The sequence below is a fragment of the Leucoraja erinacea genome, chromosome 29, assembly GCF_028641065.1.
Source record: "Leucoraja erinacea ecotype New England chromosome 29, Leri_hhj_1, whole genome shotgun sequence".
Lineage (NCBI taxonomy): Eukaryota > Metazoa > Chordata > Chondrichthyes > Rajiformes > Rajidae > Leucoraja > Leucoraja erinaceus.
The window spans coordinates 10,082,192-10,090,890 of NC_073405.1; positions in this window are offsets into that span (position 1 = coordinate 10,082,192).

An 8,699-nucleotide genomic window follows, 5' to 3' on the forward strand; every position below is an offset into this window, starting at 1 on the left:
ACCAAAAAATAATGTAATCAATTATTTACAATAATATTTACAGTACGAAATAGGTCAAAACAAAACCCACCACCACAATACAAGTCAAACAAATATACTAAATAAACCACTATACAACTATAATCACCATCCTTATTGTGGATGTATTCCACCCCCCCGCGGTGCCCAGCGGTCCTGGAAATCCCCCAGGGCGCCTGTGGACAGCGCGCGGTCCCTTTCTAAAACCACCCGTGCGCGGACATAAACCACGGAAGAGGGCAATCAGCCCGCTCGGGCAGAACCCTCTTCAACGTGGCGTCGTGACTTACAGATGGCCAACTTGGCCAGGCCTAGGTGCAACCCAACCAGGACATCTCCAGCCCTTGCCGAGGCAGTGTGAAGTGTAGTTACCGTTGATGGAAGGGAAGTTGGTTTGCGCGATGGTCTGGGCTGCGTCCTCAACTTCCCCTCCCACAGCCAACCCAGAGCACGGGAGGTGAGCCCACAGCTTGCTCACCAACACTGATCCTCTCTTCCATCCGCCATCATCATTGTCGCACCAGTAATGGTGTTCTTCTTATACAATACAGAGAAAAAGTACCTGCTATAATCTCTAAAGCACCCCTTCGTAGGGCATAGAATTAAGGTAAGAGGGTCAAAATTTAAAAGAGATGAACAGGGCAATATTTTGACACAGAAGGTGGTGAGTGTCTGGAACATGCTGTCTGGGACAGCGGTGGAGGCAGATACGATAGTGGCACTTAATGGGCGTTTGGATGGGCACATGGGTATGTAGGGAATGGAGGAACTTGGCTGGTCTTGGCATCATGTTCAGCGCGGATACTGTGGGCAGAAGGGCCCATTTTCATGCTATGCTGTTTGATGTTCTACGTTCTACCCCAGCTAAAATTTCAGAGAACTGCCTATGCTAATACCGCCATTTCACACTGGGATTTGTCAAACAAACCATCCACAGTGGGTAGATGTGACGGGCACCTCTGGCTCCTTCTACTGGCTGATCGTGGAACTGTGTGAGTAATGCTGTGGAGAGGAGGAAACAAGAGGCAGAAAGTTGTTGCATGTTTTAGATGATGCAGCATAGAAACAGGCCCTTCGGCCCACCAAATCCATGCCGACCACCAATCACTTTTTCACACCAGTTCCATGGAGTATCACAGTGAGGAATGTGGAATCCACTGTGGTGGATGTTTATGTTAACTATTATATGGTTGTGTGTCTTGTTGCTTTTCACACTATGGCTGTGTGGTAACTTAATTTTCACTGCACCTTAACCGGTACATGTGACAATAAACTGACCTTGAAACCTTGAAAGGGCCTGTTTCTATGCTGTACTATGCTGCAGTACTATGCTGTGCTATGTTCAAATGCATTTGTCTTGGTTATATTTTGTTATTTTGCAAAATGTCCTTTGAAATATTCAAAATATATTAAAACATTATTCCTTTATTATTCAATAATTATGCAAACGATTCCTTTAAAATACTCAAAGTATTTCTTTAAATATTCAAAATAATCTTCCAGATTGTAGGGTGCTACGGTGGCACAGCGGTAGAGTTGCTGCTCTAGAGCGCTTGCAGCGGCGTCGACCTGGGTTCGATCCCAACTGCGGGTGCTGTCCGTACCGAGTCTGTACTCTCTCCCCATGGCCGTGTGGGTTTTCTCCGAGATCTTTGGTTTCCGCACAGGTGTGTAGGTACATTGGCTTGGTAAATGTAAAAATCGCCCCGGCGTGTGTAGGATAGTGTTAATTTGCGGAGAGCGCAGGTCGGCGCGGGCCTGGTGGGCTGAAGTGCCTGCTTCCGCGTGCTGTATCTCTAAAACTAAAATAAAACTAAATATTATTCCTTTATAATATTAAAAATACAAAATATATTAAAATATTCAAAATATTTCTTTACTCCACAAGTTGTCAGAGCAGCAGATTGTGACTTGTGTTGCTCAGTAAATGGCAGCTGCAGGAAAATGATTGTCAGTACAAGAGTATGTTGCTGCATCCTGCCACGAACATGACTGACAGACACTGTGAGATAGAATGGGTCAGCGACGTCATATTTCCCAAAAGTTCGCAAACTCGGCTCCATGAAAGGTCATGTCATGCATTTGACTTTCAAGAAAGCACAGATCACATTTGTTTAAGAGAAATGACGTGTAGCAAAAAACGCTGGAAATTCTCCGCAGGCCACACAGCGCTCGTGAAGAGAGATCGCTAAGTCGGCCGCATTTAGAGTCTCCTGTTCAATTTTGGGCACCATGTTGTAGGAAGGATGTTGACAAACTGGAAAGGGTGTGGAGGAGACTTACAAGGATGTTGCCAGGACTTGAAGGCCTGAGCAATGGGAAAAGGCTGAGCAGGCTAGGACTCTATTCCTTGGAGCGCAGGAGGATGAGGAATGATCTTAAAGAGGTGTACAAAATCAGGAGCGGAATAGATCGGGTAGACGTAGAGGCTAGGGACAGGAAGAATAGGACGGGTCATAGTTGATAGGGCAGAGCTTTACGTTGAGATGGGCAAAGTTTAAAGGAGATGTGTGAGGATTTTAATTTTACACAGGTGGGTGCCTGGAAAGGACTGCCAGAGGCAATGGTTCCGGCAGAAATGACAGTGATGTTTATGAGCGTTTTAGATAGACACATGGATATGCAGGGAATAAAGGGAGATGGATCATGTGCAGGCAGGAAATTAGTTTATCTTGGCATCATGTTCGGCACAGTGACCATGGGCCGAAGGGGGTGGGGTTCTTGTGCTGTACTGTGCTATGCTCCATGTTCCATGTGGATATGGATGGATATGGATTACGTGCGGGCAGAAGAGATTACTTTACCTTGGGATCTTCAGCCCACAATGTCCATGCCGTACATCTTGCTGAGTTAGTCATGGCCATACAGCATGGAAACAAACCCATCGGCCCAACTTGCCCCAGTCCCGCCACTCTGCGTTTGGCCCATATATCCCTCTAAACCTATCTTAACCATGTACCTGTCTAGTTAAGGGAATCTCCTTTGCCTGCTGATGATCCACATTCCTCCATTCACTGCATATCCCTTTTCCCATCTAGAAATCTTAAAAGCCAACTGTTTATTGTTCAGCAGCTGCTGCCTGGCCTGAGATGACAGTTTGTCATTTCAGATTTTCAGTATCTGCGTCTATTCGATGTTCTGTTAGAGTTGGCAACATCCTTGGCTTGCGGTATTCTGTTCTGATCAAAAAATAAATCCCAGGCCCGACGAGGTTAGCCAGTCTAATAGAGACCAGGGTTTTTAAACAAACATTGATTGTGACATTATGGCATTTGACACAGCACAAGTTGCTATGTTCTTGAATGCAGCTTGTTTTTCCATGCACTGTTCCAACTCATCTGAACCATTAAAAGAAATCATGTTAAATCTCTAGTCGACCCGAAACGTCACCCATTCCTTCTCTCCAGCCGGTCTCGCTGAGTTACTCCAGCTTTTTGCGTCTATCTTTAATTTATCCAAGTTGAGATCATTCTTCCTACAAACATAAGGAGCTTGGGAATTCAAGGCCAAGTATGACTTAGAAAGGATACAATGATCTTGCGAATGGGCTGTTAGACTGACAGAGGTGCCAGCATGTTTACTGCAAGGGCAGCAAATAATTATTGGCCAATTCAGACAAGAAAGCAAAACACTCTCAACATTGAAAATCGCTGATATAAAACAGATGGAAAGGCAACAAAGTTAGCAGTCATTTCAAGATGCCTATAAATTTAGTCTAATGCGATACAGTCCATGCCAACCATTCATCACTCGTACATTGGTTCTGTTATCCCATGTTCGCATGCTACGCAATAGGGACAATTTACATAAGCCAATTAACCTAGAAACTTGCACATCTTCGGAATGTGGGAGGAAACCAGTGAACCTGGAGAAAACCCGCATGGTCACAGTTCTCCCTGGGGCATGTTCCTATCCATTCCCCTCCACAAATGCTGCCCTACCCGCTGAGTTACTCCAGCATTTTGTAATTTACTCAGGTTGCCAGTGCCTGTAGTTCCTGGCACCTACAGGTCCATATTTACCTGGCACCATTCAGTAATCACAGCTATTCACCAACCAAAGGAAAAGTGATGCAGGTAACAGAGCAGATAACTCATAGACCAGTAGTGTTGCTTCCAACATGAACCTGGCAAGGTTTATTGGTCAACTTCCAAATATGTAAGGTGGCAGAGTAGCACAGCGGTAGAGTTGCTGCCTTACAGCTGCAGAGACCCGTGTTCGATCCTGACTATGGGTGCTGTCTGTACGGAGCTTGTACGTTCTCCCCGTGACCTCCATACAGACAGCACCCATAGTCAGGATCGAACACGGGTCATGTTGGAAGCATCTGTGGAGGGAATGGATAGGAAATGTTTTGAGTCAGGACCCTTGTTCACGGTAGGGTAGCTGGAAAACAGAGGTGGGGAAGAAATTGACACACCACTTCCATTACAAAAATTCTCATGTGGCTCAACCACACTGAGGTGAACACCACAATATTTTGTTGAGATAAGTTCCAGTTATGCTGAACTTCCAGCAGCAATGCTGAGATTCTGGTGTTTCTTACATCCAATAGAATGTGGAGAGGATCCTAAAGTTAAGCCGGATCCTATCTCGTGTCCAACTATTGGACCATTGTGGCCTCCACTTGTCTTGAGTTATCAATGCAGGCTCTGCTTTGTTCTGTACCTTCCCACGCCTCCAGTTTCCCCTCCCTGACTCTCAGTCTGATGAAGGGTCTCGACCCAAAACGTCACCTGTTCCTCTTTTTCCTCCCAGAGATGCTGCCTGACCTGCTGAATTACTCCAGCATTTTGTGTCAAATTCACCATCTCCAATGTGGACAACAACCTAATTCTACCCTCACTGTTCCCATACCCATCATCCTGTACCAAAACATCCAACCCTCAACATCTTATCCATGCTGTCCCACCACTCCCATAACACTCCATTGACTCCAGGCAGAGCTAGTGAAGGAAAAAGCAATAGGCTTTGTGTGGGACTAAGTGTGTAAGCTTTTCTATTTGTTACAGTGCCTCTGACATGGATTATAATTGCTGGAGGCATCTCACAACAAAGTCTGATTGCAGACGCTGGTTTAACAGACGTTTAGCCTATTAGAAATTCCAGGCCAGAAATTAATCTGTGGCACCAAGACCAAATATGCAAAAGGCTTGGTTCAAAACATCACGTTGAAAGATGAAGTTACAAACTCAGGGTCAGATGCCAAACAAAATTAAAATACCTTTGTGAGGAATTGATAATGAAACCGTAGACAATGAAGAATGCAAAGATGAAAGTATTGCCGACAAGTCTTATACATGTCACATTTGTGTGAAGAACGCTTTTTGGAAACAACATTAGTCTTTGCTTTCAATTTCTAATAGAATTCAACTCAATACTACCATATTGTGTTACCTTCAGAACCTTGTTCTGGGCAGTCACAGGATCGAGAATGGCTTGGCTCCAATTTCTCTTCTGTAGACTCAAGCAGGTAGTCGAGGCCAAAAAATCGCCCACAGATCGCCACAGGCAGGCTGAATGTGTTTGATGGAGTGAGCAGGGGGATCGTTTGGGCGGTGGTGCATGTCCTGTGCAGTTTATACTGGATTATTTGTGCTACTGACGCAACTTCTTGAGATTCTCACTGGCTTCCTGAATGTTCCACCATTTTTAAACGTTCGGAGGAATGTTGCACTTTTTCTAGTAGATCCTCGAATTTGTTCCTCGTCCACCTGTTAAGCTCTTGTCATGTTCCTTTATTTCATTTGTCTGTATAAATACCCCTTAAAATGTTGTTTTGTCTGTTTCAACAACCTCTCCTGGCAGGTCGCTCCTGGGCCCTACCCCTCTTGCCTCATAAACCACCTTTAAACTTTCTCCCCTCACCTTAACCCTATGACCTCTAGAATTTGACCTTTGCACCCTGGACAAAAGACGACATAACCAATCCATGCCTTTCTAGATACTTCTATCAGGTTACCCCTAAACCTCTGACATTCCGGAGAAAATAATCCTTGTTTGTCCAACCTCTTCTGATTGCAGGCATGTTGAATAATTTGGAAGAACGACCAGATGTGGTGAATAAAAAGAAGTCATAATGAAACAAAGGAGTATCAGACCCTAAAATATTTGATGTTCCTTGTATCATTTTGTAATAGAAACTCATTCTGGTGCTGGATAGTAAAGATAAATATCAATCAACTAATTATCAACTTATTCTGATCCCCGATAGCAAAGACAAAATAATTCAGTAGGCTTCAAAATGATTTTGGTTCTTCAAACCTCAGCAAGGCAACAGGAAAATCAGGAAACGCCGTCTAATTAGTATTAACTAGGGTCATTGTGCTGATGCTTTTGTTTTCCTTTCTTGAGAACTAATAAACAATGCTCCGTTCTTTTAATCAATGCCAAATTCTGCAGACTGCTGTGTTTTTAAATTAAGAGCAAACAATGATTGACTAATTAATTCTGACCCTGTTGAAAGAAGAGTATAAATGGGTTGTAACAGCACGCAAGGACTGATAGCTGCACCACAGGTTGCCTTAGTTTAGAGATACAGCGTGGAAAGAGACCCTTCGGCCCACCAAGTCTGCACTGACCAGCGATCACCCGTACACTATGGGTTTCTCCTGCACTGCCCGTCACAAGTTCTTGCTGCACCACTTATCACTGGACTTCAGTCAAAAATCTTACATATACACAAATCCACTTCTCAAGAAAGGAAAAAAAAAAAAAATTACTATCCTACTGAATGTTCCACTGGGTCAGTATTCCAATTTGATTTACAAAGCATCAAATCATAACTGTTTCATAACTTTACTCTGAAATATCGAAAGATACAGCATGGAATTAAGACCATTGACCCACCGAGTCCATGCCGACCATCGATCACCCGTTCACACTAGATCTATGTTATTCCACTTTTATATTCACTCTACACGTTATTTTTACAGAGGCCAATTAACCTACAAACCCGCACGTCTTTGCGGGTGGAAACTGGAGCACCTGGTCGCAGGGAGAACGTGGAAACTCCACACACAGTATCCGAGGTCAGGATCGAACGTGGGTTTCTGATGCTGTGACGCAACAGATTTACCATCTGCACCACTTTGCCACTACTAATTCTAAGCTGCGAAGGCCAAGTTGTCTTTGGGACAAACATATTGATTCCAAAAAATGGAGCAAAGATTGTGGTGCTGTTATTTGTATCCTAGTATGAGGTCATTAAGTTAAAACATGTGGACTGACTACGATCAACACATCACTGACACTATTACAATTACTTGTGGGCAGACTTACAAAAAATGTGGCGATAATTCGGATGCAACCAGGGAATTGATTTAAGATTAGAGGGGTAAAATGATTATTAAATTAAATTCTTCTTGAAAATTTTCTTGGCAATTACTTATATTTCAATTCAATTCAATTTATTTGTCATTTGGACCCCTTGAGGTCCAAACGATATTTGCCGACTATCCAACATTTTAGGTGTGACACTTTGCTGCTAGGTTTCTTAACCTACAGCTCCCTGCGTCTATGATGGTCCAGAACTTCTATGCATCCTGTTGTAAGTGCAAGCTGTTGTATCTGGCTCATCTAAATTAAATGCAGTTACTGAATGCAAAAATAATCTGTCCCTACATTAAAACTATGACCTAAAACAGTTTTCTGCATTCACTTAATGCAGTGGATTTTGTGTTTTGCTGCAACAATTGTTATATCAATTGCAAGGGCTCTTTCCACAAAACCTCATCCCTTAGCTATGGCTAATTAACCATCTTAACATAACACTAGCCTCTACCATGGACTGGCTTTGGTTGCACAAAGGAGTTTTGTGTTATTATGTTACTGAATTTTAGTTCATTATATATTTTCCGTGAGCATTGCGTTTACAGGCCTGTTGTGCTGCTTGCTGCAAGTAAGAATGTCACTGTTGGTAGATATGACAAATAAATTCTCTTGGCTACAACATCAGACATCGCTCCCACTTGACCCCTCTGACAATCTGAACGACTCGTCTCAAAACTCATAAAGTTTATAAACTGCGTAAAATGCTGAAAAAATGAATTTTAATTATTTTCTTCAACATTCATCATTAATGAGCTGCTTGACAGAGTTATATTCTATCCTGGGTACTGGTGCTCCAAGGAAAAAGAAAATGCTACAAAAATCATGATGCACGTGTTTTCTTCACAGGAACAATAAAGACCCTTGGTCCTTTTCACCTAGTTTATGTTCCAGGTTATCCTGTTCGGATGGTTTAGTTTCACCGAAATACGATAAAGGCAATTCAACAATTTATTTTACACCAGGAATTTGTTAGTAGGAACTAAAAGTTTCAGAAAATTTTCCAAATGAAATCCAAGTGGACTTAGTTTTCAATTTTATATTCTTAATCTTCCAAAGCCAATTAATCTTATTTACAATTTAATTGCTTCTCACAGCTGTGTCTTTCTTTAATTACATTTAACAAATGACTTTACGACCTGCTGTATTTGTCAACTGAACTACCTGAAGGAATATGTGAGACAATCAAAAATACTGAGTGATCTATTTTCTTGAAGTTATTTTTCCTCTCGAGAGAAACTCAAACTTGACTAACTTAATCTACTGCTTTGGGAGTAATCCATTATTGAACCTGCACTTTTATTATTCTGATGTCTTATGTTTTCTATTAGACTGAAGCCTTTGATGATCGC